We start from the raw sequence: 12,189 nt of genomic DNA, 5'->3' as shown, positions 1-12,189 counted from the left end.
GGGAGCCCCACACCTCCCAAGACCAGGTGCTGTGGGCTTGGCAAAACACAGGAGATGGGCTGGCCTTCAGGAAGGGTGGGGAGGGGCAGTGCACTCAGGAGTCATAGCAGCAGGTGCTGCCAGGAGCCTGGTCTGTCCCACCTTGAAAAAAGGGAAGGAGAGACAGACTTCCCACAGCCAGCATCCAACAGCCAGCAGAGCAGTGAGCAGGGATTGGGGACTTGGCCAGCGGCTGCCTCAGCCCGGACCTGTCTGCCTAACTTACCATGATCCCCTGCCACCTGTGCACACCCAACTCCTGATCTCAGGCCAGGCATTACATGGGCCCTTGGACAGAGCATCATATCTTAGAAATGTTGCAAACTCTTAAAAACATTTTCTTGCTCATGGCTCTGCAGGTCCTGCAGCTGCACACAGGGGAAAGGAAACAGTCGGCAGCTAGGATGTAGGCTCAGGGCCACAACTGCCCATACCAAGAGCCCTGGGAATGTGTCATCTCCATGGGAGGAGGACCCAGGACTGTGGAAACAGGTGGACTGAGAATTCTGGGTGCAGATCCTGGCCCTGGAGCATGAATACCTGGAGGCCCTGCAGGAGCAGAGTGCATTCATGACTAGGGCAATGGAGGCCCTGGAGGATGAGTGCCAGGTACTAGACACTGTCCTGGGTCTGGCAGTCACCTTCATGCTGCCTATTGCCCTGACCCCAACTATAGCCCCATCTGGCCCCTGGCAGCTGCCTAGCACCCAACAGAAGACACTGTCATGGACCTGGGTGAAGGTCCTACACTGCCTTCACAGGTCAGGAGCCCCTGCCCCAGTCCCCATCAACCAGCGCCCCTGCCTGGACCCAGCCCTGCTTCTCAACAAGACTCTATGTGGGCATGGAGCCAGATCCACCTGCAGCAGGACCAGGGCCATGTGATAGTCCTACTGGCCTGGACATTCGCTGCTGGAGAGACAGCCATCCATGTCAGGGCATCCGTGGACTCTTGCCACCCCTGGTGATCCCCCTGCTCACCAGGCTTGCCACAGTGTGTACACCCATGGGGGAATGGGCAGGGGCCAAGGTGCCAGCTGCTTGTGCCTAAGCTCTGACCCCTAAGTGCTCCCACCCCATGGCTGTCCATACCCTGGAGGGCACTCACACAAACCACCACATTGTTGTAAATAGTTTGCACAGGGAAAATGTTTTATTTTTGGTGGGTAGTGGATGGGACTCTAGAGTGGGGCTCTGTTTTTTTGGGAGGAAGGGAGGTCTGTTCAATATCAAGGGAATAAAAACTGTTGCTCTGAGACATGTCTGAGGTAAGCATAGTGCTGAGGGTGGATGGGTTCATGGGTAGCTGTTCAGGTGGGCTACAGCAGGGAGTAAAGGAAGAAGTGGCCAGTTAGCATGTCTTGCATCTAGCACCCTGGCCCCTATTGGCAGGTGTGCGTCTTGCCTAGGGCTGTGGTGGGGTGGTGGCAGGTGGGCATGCTGCTGCTGCTGCCACCACAGTTGGTAATCTCGCTGTCAGGCATCCTTAACCCACTGTGCCTCCTTAACCCATGACTCACAAAACAGCTTCCCCCAGGCTCCACAGATGTTATGTAGGACACTGACCTTAGGGGTGTTGTCCTTGGTGAACTCAAGGCAGATGGTGATGGTGCACCAGCATCCCATGAGGCAGCCAAAGCCACACTCCACCAAGGCATGGGTCCAGACTAAGCACCAGTTAAAGTGACCTTGGCAGGGGTCCAGCTGGCTGGTCCAGGGCCAGGTATGGGTAGGCAGGGTCCATGATGAAGAGGGGTAGGACCACCACAGCACCTAACTGCAGGTTTGGCACCTCCAGCACAAAGCTCTCATTTTACGCAGTGGGCTGACAGGGCTGAGTTCTGAAACTTGCGGGTGTTGTGGACATTGCCCACCCAGCCGGCACTCACACTGGTGAAGGCATTGTGATGTTCAATGATGGCCTGGAGCACAACAGAGGGAAAGCCCCTTCAGCTTATAGTAAGGGAGGTCCCCGTGGGTCTTCCAGGTGATGAAGGTGTGGGTACCATTCAAGGCCTCTATGGACTGGGGGAAGCCCAGGGCATGGAACCCCACCACCAGCATTGGGGGGTCATGCACCCACAGCATCGTGTGCCCCAGCACATCCTGGAAGATGCTGCACACCTCCACTATAGCCTCCTTGGCAATGGCCTTGCCCATACCAAAGAGATGGCCCACAAAGCATAGGCCAGCAGGCATGTGTGACTTCAGCAGGGTGAGGGCCAGCTGGGTATCTCCAGGGAGGGGCTGTCATATGGTGGTATCCTGCCACTCCAGGTGCAGGTGGAGCTGCTCCAGGAGGTCCAGGAAGGTGTCCTGGGTCAGCCTGAATCCCTGAAGCCACTCCTCATCAACCCAGGTTGGCTGGATGTGTAGCCACCAATCTTGGCTGATCCAGTGGGCCCAGAGGCAGCAGGGCTGAAGGCTTAGGAGGGTGAGGATGACCCCAGTGGTGGCATCCAGCAACCCATTGTTGGTATCGTTGGCCTGTGTGTGGTCAGCAGGATGGGGTCCAGGTAGCAGCTGCATAGTGGTGGCAGCCATGGGATGGTGTGATGGGGATAAGCAGGTGTTTGCTGCACATGGAAGAACCAGTAGGGCCCAGATGGACATGGGCCATATGGTAGTTGGCAAAGTAGGCCACCAGGTGGGCCAGTGTGGTGCCCAATAGGAGCCTAAGGTGCTGGCTGGGCATTGCTGCCAGCAACAGTGGCAACAGTAGGCATGGTGTGGGAAGGCAGAGGCAGCAACAATACAGCTGACACATGCTGCTCCTGTGCCCCATGAAGCACTGTGCATGCTTCTCTTGGCTAGGGTAATGGCTGGCCAGGGAGTAGGGCTTACTTTTCAAAATGGCTGCTGGCTGAGGTCAGGGTCTCAAGCTCCCCCTGGTAGCAGCAGGGGCTCATTGCAGGGCCACAGGAAGAGGAAAACAGTTTGTTGTTAGGGGTAACAAATCTGCTTCCATGTCCCTGCCAGTGTAGATGCCTGCCCGGGAACATTTACTCGTAAGTAGTAAACTCATCCTGAATCAAATGCATGTGTAGGTGCACCCAGTGTCACGTGCTGGATTCAGCTTGCCAGCTGCAAATGTAACTTAATCCATGAGTTACAAGGTTTTAAGTGAGAAGTTTCCATTCGAGATTATTAAAGAATTAAAGACTATTAAAGAGACCATTAAAGAGATTATAAAATATATTATTATTATTAGAGATTATTAACAGTCTGTGTGCTATTAATTGGGAGTACTATGTATGGTTCTGTTTATCCATGTTCCAGAAAAAAGTATTTGAAATGGAAACAGGTATAACCACCCCCAGAATGGTCATGGTAATAGAGAAACTTTTAATGAGGAGAGACTGAAAAAACTCAGTTTTTAAGCCATCAAGCAAAATGAAGGCAGAATAGGACAGGACTGTTCTTGATAAATGCATTATGGGATTCACACTAGGGTGGGAAAAGACAATTTAATCTAAAGGACAATATTAGCATAAGAGAAAATGCCTGTAAGGTGACCATTAATGAATTTATACTAGAAATTAAAACAATAGTTCTAACCATCAGAAGAGTAAAGTTCTCCAAATAGGTGTAGCAAATGTATATGTGTGTGTGTGTGTGTGTGTGTGTGTTTACAGAAAAACAAAAACCACACAAACACAAAGGATTTTGAAGGTGTAGCTCAATTAACAATAGCAGGGTAATGGGCCAAGAAGGTCCATTCCCATGCTAAATTCCTGTTACTGCTATCAAAATACAAACATGAAGGTGGATCATTCATTTGCACAAAGCACTATAATTTAGTACTTAGTGGGCATGTCTACACAAGAATTTGCATCACCTTAATGACACACTATAGTGACATAGCATCACTGGGCACTAACTTTGATGCCACCACTACTGCACTATAGCAACAAGTTCATTACTACCGTGCAGTAGGGTCAAGAACAACATGTGTACCACTGGGACCATGCAATATCAGCACAGTTTTAGTACTTTAGCAAGTACTAAATGACTGTGCAGTACCAACTGAGCAGTCAGGGGCATGTGTAGACATATCTAGTAGGGGCTTCTACTTGAGACACTTACTGTGGAGTCACCTAATTAGCTCCACAGTAAAGCATCACCATCTATGCATGCAGAGCCACTAGATTGGAGTCAACTAATTAACTCTGTAGTAGGTTAGGACTGGTTGACAGAAGTACTATCATACAGTAGAATTATTTACTCTGCAACAATGTGCATGTAATGGTAACTTAGGCTGGCTGGGGTATGAGGGTGTTACAGTCCAAGGCTGCCTATTGGCTAGCCCCACACTGAAGCACCGTCATGGCCTAAACATCCCAGCTCAATGTATTGTGGTCCTGGGTACACATGTAAACGCTGCTTGTTAAACTAGCTCACATCAAATATTCATTATTCTTATCAATTTTGCACCAATTCCTTTGAGTCATGGTGTTAGAGTTAGTTTTGCATGCAGTTCTGCTCTTCTTATATCAATAAATTTCTAAACACATTGAATGTATCTCATTGAAAACATGTTGCATGCAAGATAAAAAGATAATCATCCAGTTTACCCAAATCTCTCAAAAGGAAAGCCAATCACTACCAAAGTTATACCTTTTTGTCTGAACCAATCTTTCCCAAAAGCCCTTTGAAAATAACTTTCTTTTTTCTTCAGGGAATCGACTTTTGATACTGTTACACTGATTTGCACCTTGTGCAATCTTCTATACCTGTGTTCATTCCAAACATAAGATTTATGACGATTGTCTTCCTCAGGGAACAGGGGATACTTTCAAATCATAACCTCACTGGAAGCTTTGCAGAAACTGGAAGAGGTCACAAGTAAATAGACAGCCATCAGAAATTTTATGCATCATGCACAGCCTTGGAAGGGGGGAACCTCCTGGGTTCTGGCCCTAGCTACTGCTCTCAGTGTAAACCTCCCCCCCAACAACCTCCAGATAAGTATCCTACAATTGTCCATTCAGGGTCCAAGTCACAAAAGTTCTGAAGCAACATTGGTAGCATGGGCCAAAAGACAAAATATTCTCTCATCCAAAGCAGTACCTATTTCACATAGTCACATGAAAGTTTTCCCAACATCACTATCTTCCTCTCTGTCGTGGTGCTGTACCTCCCTCAATCTACCACTTAATCTCCACATTCTTTGTTTCCTCTATCCCCACTCTAACACATTCCACCACCATATATCTTCCACATTTCTAATCCTATGAACCTCTAGTCTACATGGTGAGTTGGGCCACCAGATTCCCTTCCCAAAAAAACCTGCAACCAGTGCTTGAAGTCATAAGCATGGCAATGAGAAATGACAACCACTTTGGATAAAGGCAAAATTATGGGACTGATGGACATTTTGAATTAAAATAATAATAACAAACAAAATAAATACAAGATCCCACAAAATACCAGGACTTTTGCCATTAAGTCTTGAGATACACTGAAGGTATTTTCTACTAACATATAATGGGAGTCCCCTATGTTCTGGGCATTGAAACTTTCCCTTTCACAGCAGCAAGAGGTATAAACCTGCCCACTGACACAAAATTTAATCTAAAACCCAGTATGGATCTGTGACTTACTCCCTCAGGCACAGGCAGGAAGTATGGCCCATGGTATATTAATTACACTAGTGAAATCAGCCATAAAAACAGTACTGTCACATTCTCTATATAAGAAGAAAATAATAATTCTCAAAACAAATGTTCTATTGAACAAAGTGATTTACCTGTCAAATATAAAAACAGTTATCTAAGGACTTGACTACGTAATAAAATAAGTAACTTTTTAATACAAGGGGTGAGGGGAAAGTAATGGGAACAGAGAAAATAAGAGTATTACCTAGAAAATATTAAACGTACATCAAAACAAAGAAAAAAGCTAGAGGTCAAAATTGTAAACATGACATTTACTAAGACTTATTTTCACAAGCCAAATTCATGTCTCTGGGTTGTGTAGTATCCCTACTGAAAATGGTAAAACCTGGCTGAGTAAGGAACCATATTCTGGAAGCATGGATGAAAATCTAGATTGAAGCAAATGCTATGTGTTAAATAATATATAAGGCTCAAAGTAGTAAATAATTAAAAGTAGTAAATAATAATAAAGACAAATCAACTAAAAATCTGTGTGAAGGATGGAAATGATTATCTGGTTATTTCATGTAAAGTACATTCTTTGCACTGTAGAGGGAAATGAACACATTTATGGTGTTTTAATCTTTTATTAGAAAGAAAATCAGAGGAGGAAAGTTATTGCCCTGGGGTACAGATGAAACTTACAGCAATAACATGAGAGGAAAATGCATAATAAAAGAATGGAGAAAGAGGGATATGGCAATTGTGTCTACTCATATTCTGAATTCCCCTTCAAATTTAAAAAGAAAAAGGAATTAAAAGAAACTAATGTAATTAACCCGCTATTTCATTATCGGGTGCCTTCTTTCCACCCCAGTTGAGCTGAAAGAAAACAAATTGACTTATGGATGGGCACATTTTACCACACATGGGGCATGTCTTCATGCATGATTAGTCATGAATAATTTTACTATGCATTAAGCTAATGCACAGTAAGCGATTTTTAACAGGTGTCTACATGTGTAGAGACTTGACAGTAAATTTAGTTCCCCCCTACCCTCTAAATTTAGTGCCAAGTCCCTCCAGCCCTGCCATGTACACCTGTGAACATCAGGGGAGGTCTAGGGTCCAGCCCTAGCTTCCAGCACTTGGAAGCCACCTTTAGAAGACAAAACCTGCTGCTGGCACTTGGAGACAAAGCCCCAACCTTTGATCCTTGACCAGCCCTTCCCTGCCCAGGAGCTGTGTACCCAACACAGAGGCACCACCTCCGCCTCCCTATGCCATGGCTGCTCCAGCTCCTTCCAGCGATGTCCAGTGCCCTGCTGCTCCAGCCCTGCCCCTGGCAGTGATGACCAGCGCCCTGTGCTCAAGCTGGTTATCGTGCTGGCCGTAGTGGCCCTAGCAGAAACCTACCCCCAGGTCCCAGGATAGCCTTACACCCTCCAGCCAACCACCTCCTCCAGAACTACCGGCTCTAACTTGCCTGTATCGAAGCCCACAGACCCCTGTCTACCCCCCGCACTACAGTCACAACAGACAAATGACAGAAGAGCAAGTCTTTGTTTTCTTCACATCAAGTAGACCCCTCTCACCCTCCCCTCCCCAACAATAAGAACACCCTTCCATCCACAACAAACAGAGCCCCTCTCCTCCATCCACAACAAAAAGAGCCCCCTACCCTCTCCCTTCCCAACAAACAGAACTCCTCTACCACCAACAATAACAGACCGACTTTACAATGTCAAAACTATTTATGTCTCTGTTTTTCTGTCCCAGAGTGGGGGCCCTGATGTGTGTGTGTGGGGTGGGGTGGGTGGGGTAGGGAGCAGAGCCCCACAGCAGGTGCCCAGCACCCTAGGCTTGGGCCATTCCCCTGTGGGCTGAGGACCATGGTGACCACAGTGAGTGGTGGCCTTGTGTTTTGGCCACATGGGATGGCAATCTATGAGGGCAGGAGGCTCCCCATCTGGCTGCCCCAGGGAGGCATGTCTGGGTCCTTGGGCATGCGGTCCAAGGGAGAGCAATGGAGGGAGTTGATCCCAGGTAGGCAGTGGCCAGTCTGGGGCAGGGGCTGGGCCAGGGGTTCCTGCAAGCAGAACTTTTTAGAAGAGCTCCTCCCAGGCCCAGGTAGGACCCACAGGGCCTGCAGAGCCATGGATGAGGGCCGGTCATGAGGGGAGACATGGATGTGACTACCAGGACCAGGATGGTTTCCAGGCTTTGGCAGTTGCCATCCTTGGCCTCTGCTACCCAGGCCTGGAGGGCAACTTACTGCTAGAGCAGCTCAATGCCCTCACACTCCAGGGCCTCCATCTGTGCTCAGTACTTGCACTGTGCTGGGTCCATCGCCTCCTCCTGGGCAGTCTGCCAGCAATATCCTCTGCCCACCAGGCCTGCACCCACACCTCCTACTCCTCTGGCACTGTCACCAGGTGCTGGAGCAGGACAGTCCTATTCAATGTGCACTGCTGGTACAGTTAACCTATCTGGGTGGCTCTAATGTTGGGTAGCAGTGACCCAGAGCCACATCCTTGCGGGGGCTTGTGGGCTCTCCCTTGTGTATAGTTGTTGGTCCTGCGGAGGCAAGAGACAGAAGCCTGTTGTAAGAGTTTGCAACATTTCAGAGATAAGTTGCTCTGCACAAGGGGTCGTGCACTGTCTAGTCTCAGATTGGGGATGGTGCCTAGGAACCATGGTAATTCAGTTGGGCAGACCTGGGCCCAGGCAGCCACCAACCAAGAACCAAGATCCGCCCCCCCCCCCCCATTCCTTCTTGCTTCCCAAGGGCCTACAGCCTTCTGGGTTCTGACTTTAAGCAGCCTGACTCCCCTGCATCCTTCCCAGGGCAAGACAGGCCGAGGCTGTTCCCCTCGCCCTGACTCCTTCTGCAGGCTATCTGCTCTGCTGGACTTCCATGCATCCCATGGCACCTGGGATCAGGGCTTGCAGGGCTTCTGGAAAACTGGGATGAGAGCCTGGCACTGCCTCCACCATCCCTGCTGGAAGTCTGTCTGGGGAGGCACCCCAAAGCCAGCACCCCACTGTGCTACTACCATGCCCTGAGTAAACCTCCTGTGTTTGCCCTGGTCAGTGAGTGATGAGCTTTTTGTGTTGGCTGAGGGGTGCCTGAGCCAATATGCCCTCCTGCTGCTGATCTTCCTGGTGCCCTGGGCACACCTGCACTCCTGTTTTGGGAACTTGAGCTATGACAGTACAGTGGGCAATCCCAGGCCACCCAGCAAATCTCTGGCACTACCTGGAGGGCTACCTGTGGCAGTGCTACATGTCCTGGAGGGTTACCTGCTGCTAAGGAGGGCATCGCTGCTGGTACTGACACTTTCCTCAGTGTGTGAAAGGCCCATGCCCACCCAGCTTCAGGGACACAGGTTGCTCAATAAAGTTCTGAACTGTGTTTCACCTCTCTGCAGGTTGTAGGGAGGAAAAGCTGGGGCCAGGGGAATGCAGCCAGGCCAGGCAGGGAGCAGGGGTGGTGGGGTTAGCAGCTGGGGCCAGGGCTGAGACTGGGGACAGCAGCAAGGGCAGGAACTGGGAGGGTCCTTCCCCACTTACCACATGTCCAAGGCTGGTGAGGATTTCATAGATTTCATAGACATTAGGAGTGGAAGGGATCTTGTAATATCATCAGGTCCAGCCCCCTGCCCAAGGGGAAAAGAAGTCAGCTAGGATCTCAGCAAGATAAGCATCCAAATGTTTCTTAAAGGTGTCCAGAGTACCTCTGGGGGAAGTCTGTTCCAGGCCTTGGGGGCTCGGACTGTTAAGAGTGTTCTTATGTCCAGCCTAAAATTGTCTTGCAGGAACTTGTGACCATTGGACCCTGTTATCCCTTAGGTTGCTCTGGTGAACAGGTGTTCCCCAAGATCCTGATGCACACCCCTTATAGGCTACCACCAAGTCATCCCTGAGCCTGCATTTTTCAAGGATGAAGTGTACCATAGCTCAGAGCATCTCTTCATAAGGCCTCTTCTCTTGCCCTCTGATCATGCGTATGGCTCTCCTTTGGAATCTTTCAAGTTTCTCCAAGTCCTTCCTAAATTTTGGAGCCCAGAATTGGATGCAGTACTCCATCTGCAGCCTCACCAAAGCTGAATACAGTGGGAGGATGACATCCTGGGTCTTGCTCAAGATGCATCGCTAGATGCAAGGAAGAGTTTGTTCACTATGCCAGCTACGGTATCACATTGGTAGCTCATATTCATTTTGTGGTCAATCATGACCCCCAAGTCTCTTTTGATCATGGTGCTAGTGAGTGTAGCTATAAGTGTGATGTGGGTTTTTTCCCCCCCAAGATGAAGCACCTTGTATTTCTTCATATTGAATGCCATCATGTTTTCATCTGCCTACCTTGCAAGCCTATCAAGGTTGGCCTGTATCACCAGCCTATCCTCAAGTGTGGACACTCTTCCCCAAAGTTTGGTGTTCTCAGTGAACTTGGCTAGTCCACTTCTGACACCAGGGTCCAAATTTTTTATGAAGACATTCAAGAGTAGAGGTCCAAAAATGGAGCCTTCAGGGACACCACTAATCACTGAGTGCCATGTTGATTTGGTTCCATCAACTACCACTCAGGGTCTGATCTCAGAGCCAGTTCACCAGCTATCCAGCTGTGAAGTAGTTGAGGCCACAGTTGCCCAATATTTCCATGAGGATATCGTGGGACACCAGGTCAAAATCTTTTTTAACGTCCATATATATGATATAAACCTCTTCCCTTTTGTCTCTTATGAAATCACCTGGTCATAAAATGAAATAAGGTTGATCAGGCCAGACCTGCCTGCAACAAACCTGTGCTGACTATCCCTCAGAATGTTGCCTTCTGTTGGCCTGTCAAGAATGGTTTCTTAGATAATTTTTTTTCCAAAATCTTCCCAGGGATTGAGGTCAAACTGAGTGGCCTATAGTTTTCTGGGACTTCTTTCCTCCCTTTCTTGAAGATAGGCACCACATTGGCCCTCTTGCAATCTTCAGGTGCTTTGCCCAAGTACTATGAATTCTCAAATATCCTTACCAGTGGCTGCACTATGATGTCTGTCAGTTCCTTTAGCACTCTTGGGTGCAATCTATTGGAACCAGCTAATTTTTGGGGGTCCAGCCTCTCAAGATGCTCCCTCACAAGAGCCACACCAGCGGTGGGCGTATATTCACCCTTGCCCTGGTCATCCTGCATCATTTTAGCTAGTGTGATCCCTTTGGGTTGGTGAAAAACTGAGGCAAAGTAATCATTAAGCAGTTTGGCTTTTTCCTGGATGTTGGTAGTCATCTGGTTTAGCAGGGGTACAATGGTGCCCTTGTTTTTCTTTAGATTCCCCACATATCTGAAGAAGGATTTTTTATTGTCCTTTATTCTTGCAGCCACCTGGGGTTCAGGATGGCAGCTCAGCAGAGGCCTCCATGTCCGGAAACGCAGCTAGCTGCACCTGATGTCCCCTCAGGAGGAGCTGGTGTCACTGTCTGCTGGCAGTGACATTGTGTCACTCCTTGTGGTTGAGTGCTTCTTGTCACAGGGTCTGGGGCTGCACCAAGAATGAGGCAGCTGCTGGCCATGGCTCTCCAAGCTAGCAGTGGATACAGCAGTTGGAGTCCCAAGTGGTCCCCCATAGTGGCTGGACAGACTCAGCACTAAAGTTAATGCCAGGCTGTCTACACTTGAGTTAGCGCACATGAACTAATCATGACTAAATTTGATACCTGCATTTTCCATTATCAAATATAGGTATAATTAACCATTTTTAATGTGTAGTAAGGGTGCACACATGTAGACATGAGCTCATACTGTGCAGTAAACTAGTCTAAAGTTCATTAATGTATCTTGGGTAGATTTACACTTTGTAGTCCAACCACAGATGGCACCATAAGGCTTGGAGTACAGGAAAAGAAAGATCCTGAGTTCAGGGATACTGGAAGACAAGTGATCAGAAATAATGTAAAATAAAAATCTCTGTGTGAATAATAATTAATTATATAGATAAAGCACAGAAGAGCTTCTAGTTGTACTGAAAAGACAATTTAGTTATGATGTACAAGAGTCCTATAATGCCTTCCTATTCTGGGCAAAAAATGTGGATACATTTTCTAAAACTTTAGCTATACAAGATATGTTCTGGTAAATCTCATTTAAGCAAACATAGGTGTTGTACAAGATCTTCCAAGTGAAGATAAGAAAGATGATGTCTAAACTATATTTAAATAAATATTGTAATTAGATGGTGATAGGTTTGGAATATTGAATTATATTACCTTTGAAAAAAGGGGGGGCTCAAATTTGGGTAATGTTGTTATGCAAGAAGTGCTTATATATGCATCAGTTCTGATTACTTTAGACCTCTGGCAAACATTCATTTAAAGGGATCTCTAATCCCATCAGGCAACCCAGGCTCAACCACAGCTACTGCCCCCGCTCTCCCCAAGACAAAATGAAAGCTGTTTGTTGTGGGAGACTCCATCCTGCAGGGGACTAAGGGGGCAATCTGCCGCCCCGACCCCTTAGCCCGGGAAGTCTGCTGCTTCCCGGGGGCCCGCATCCGAGACATTG

Source organism: Crocodylus porosus, unplaced genomic scaffold (assembly GCF_001723895.1).
Source record: "Crocodylus porosus isolate Cpor-Errol unplaced genomic scaffold, CroPor_comp1, whole genome shotgun sequence".
NCBI classification, from domain to species: Eukaryota; Metazoa; Chordata; order Crocodylia; family Crocodylidae; genus Crocodylus; species Crocodylus porosus.
Note: the sequence above shows the minus strand (reverse complement) of the source record.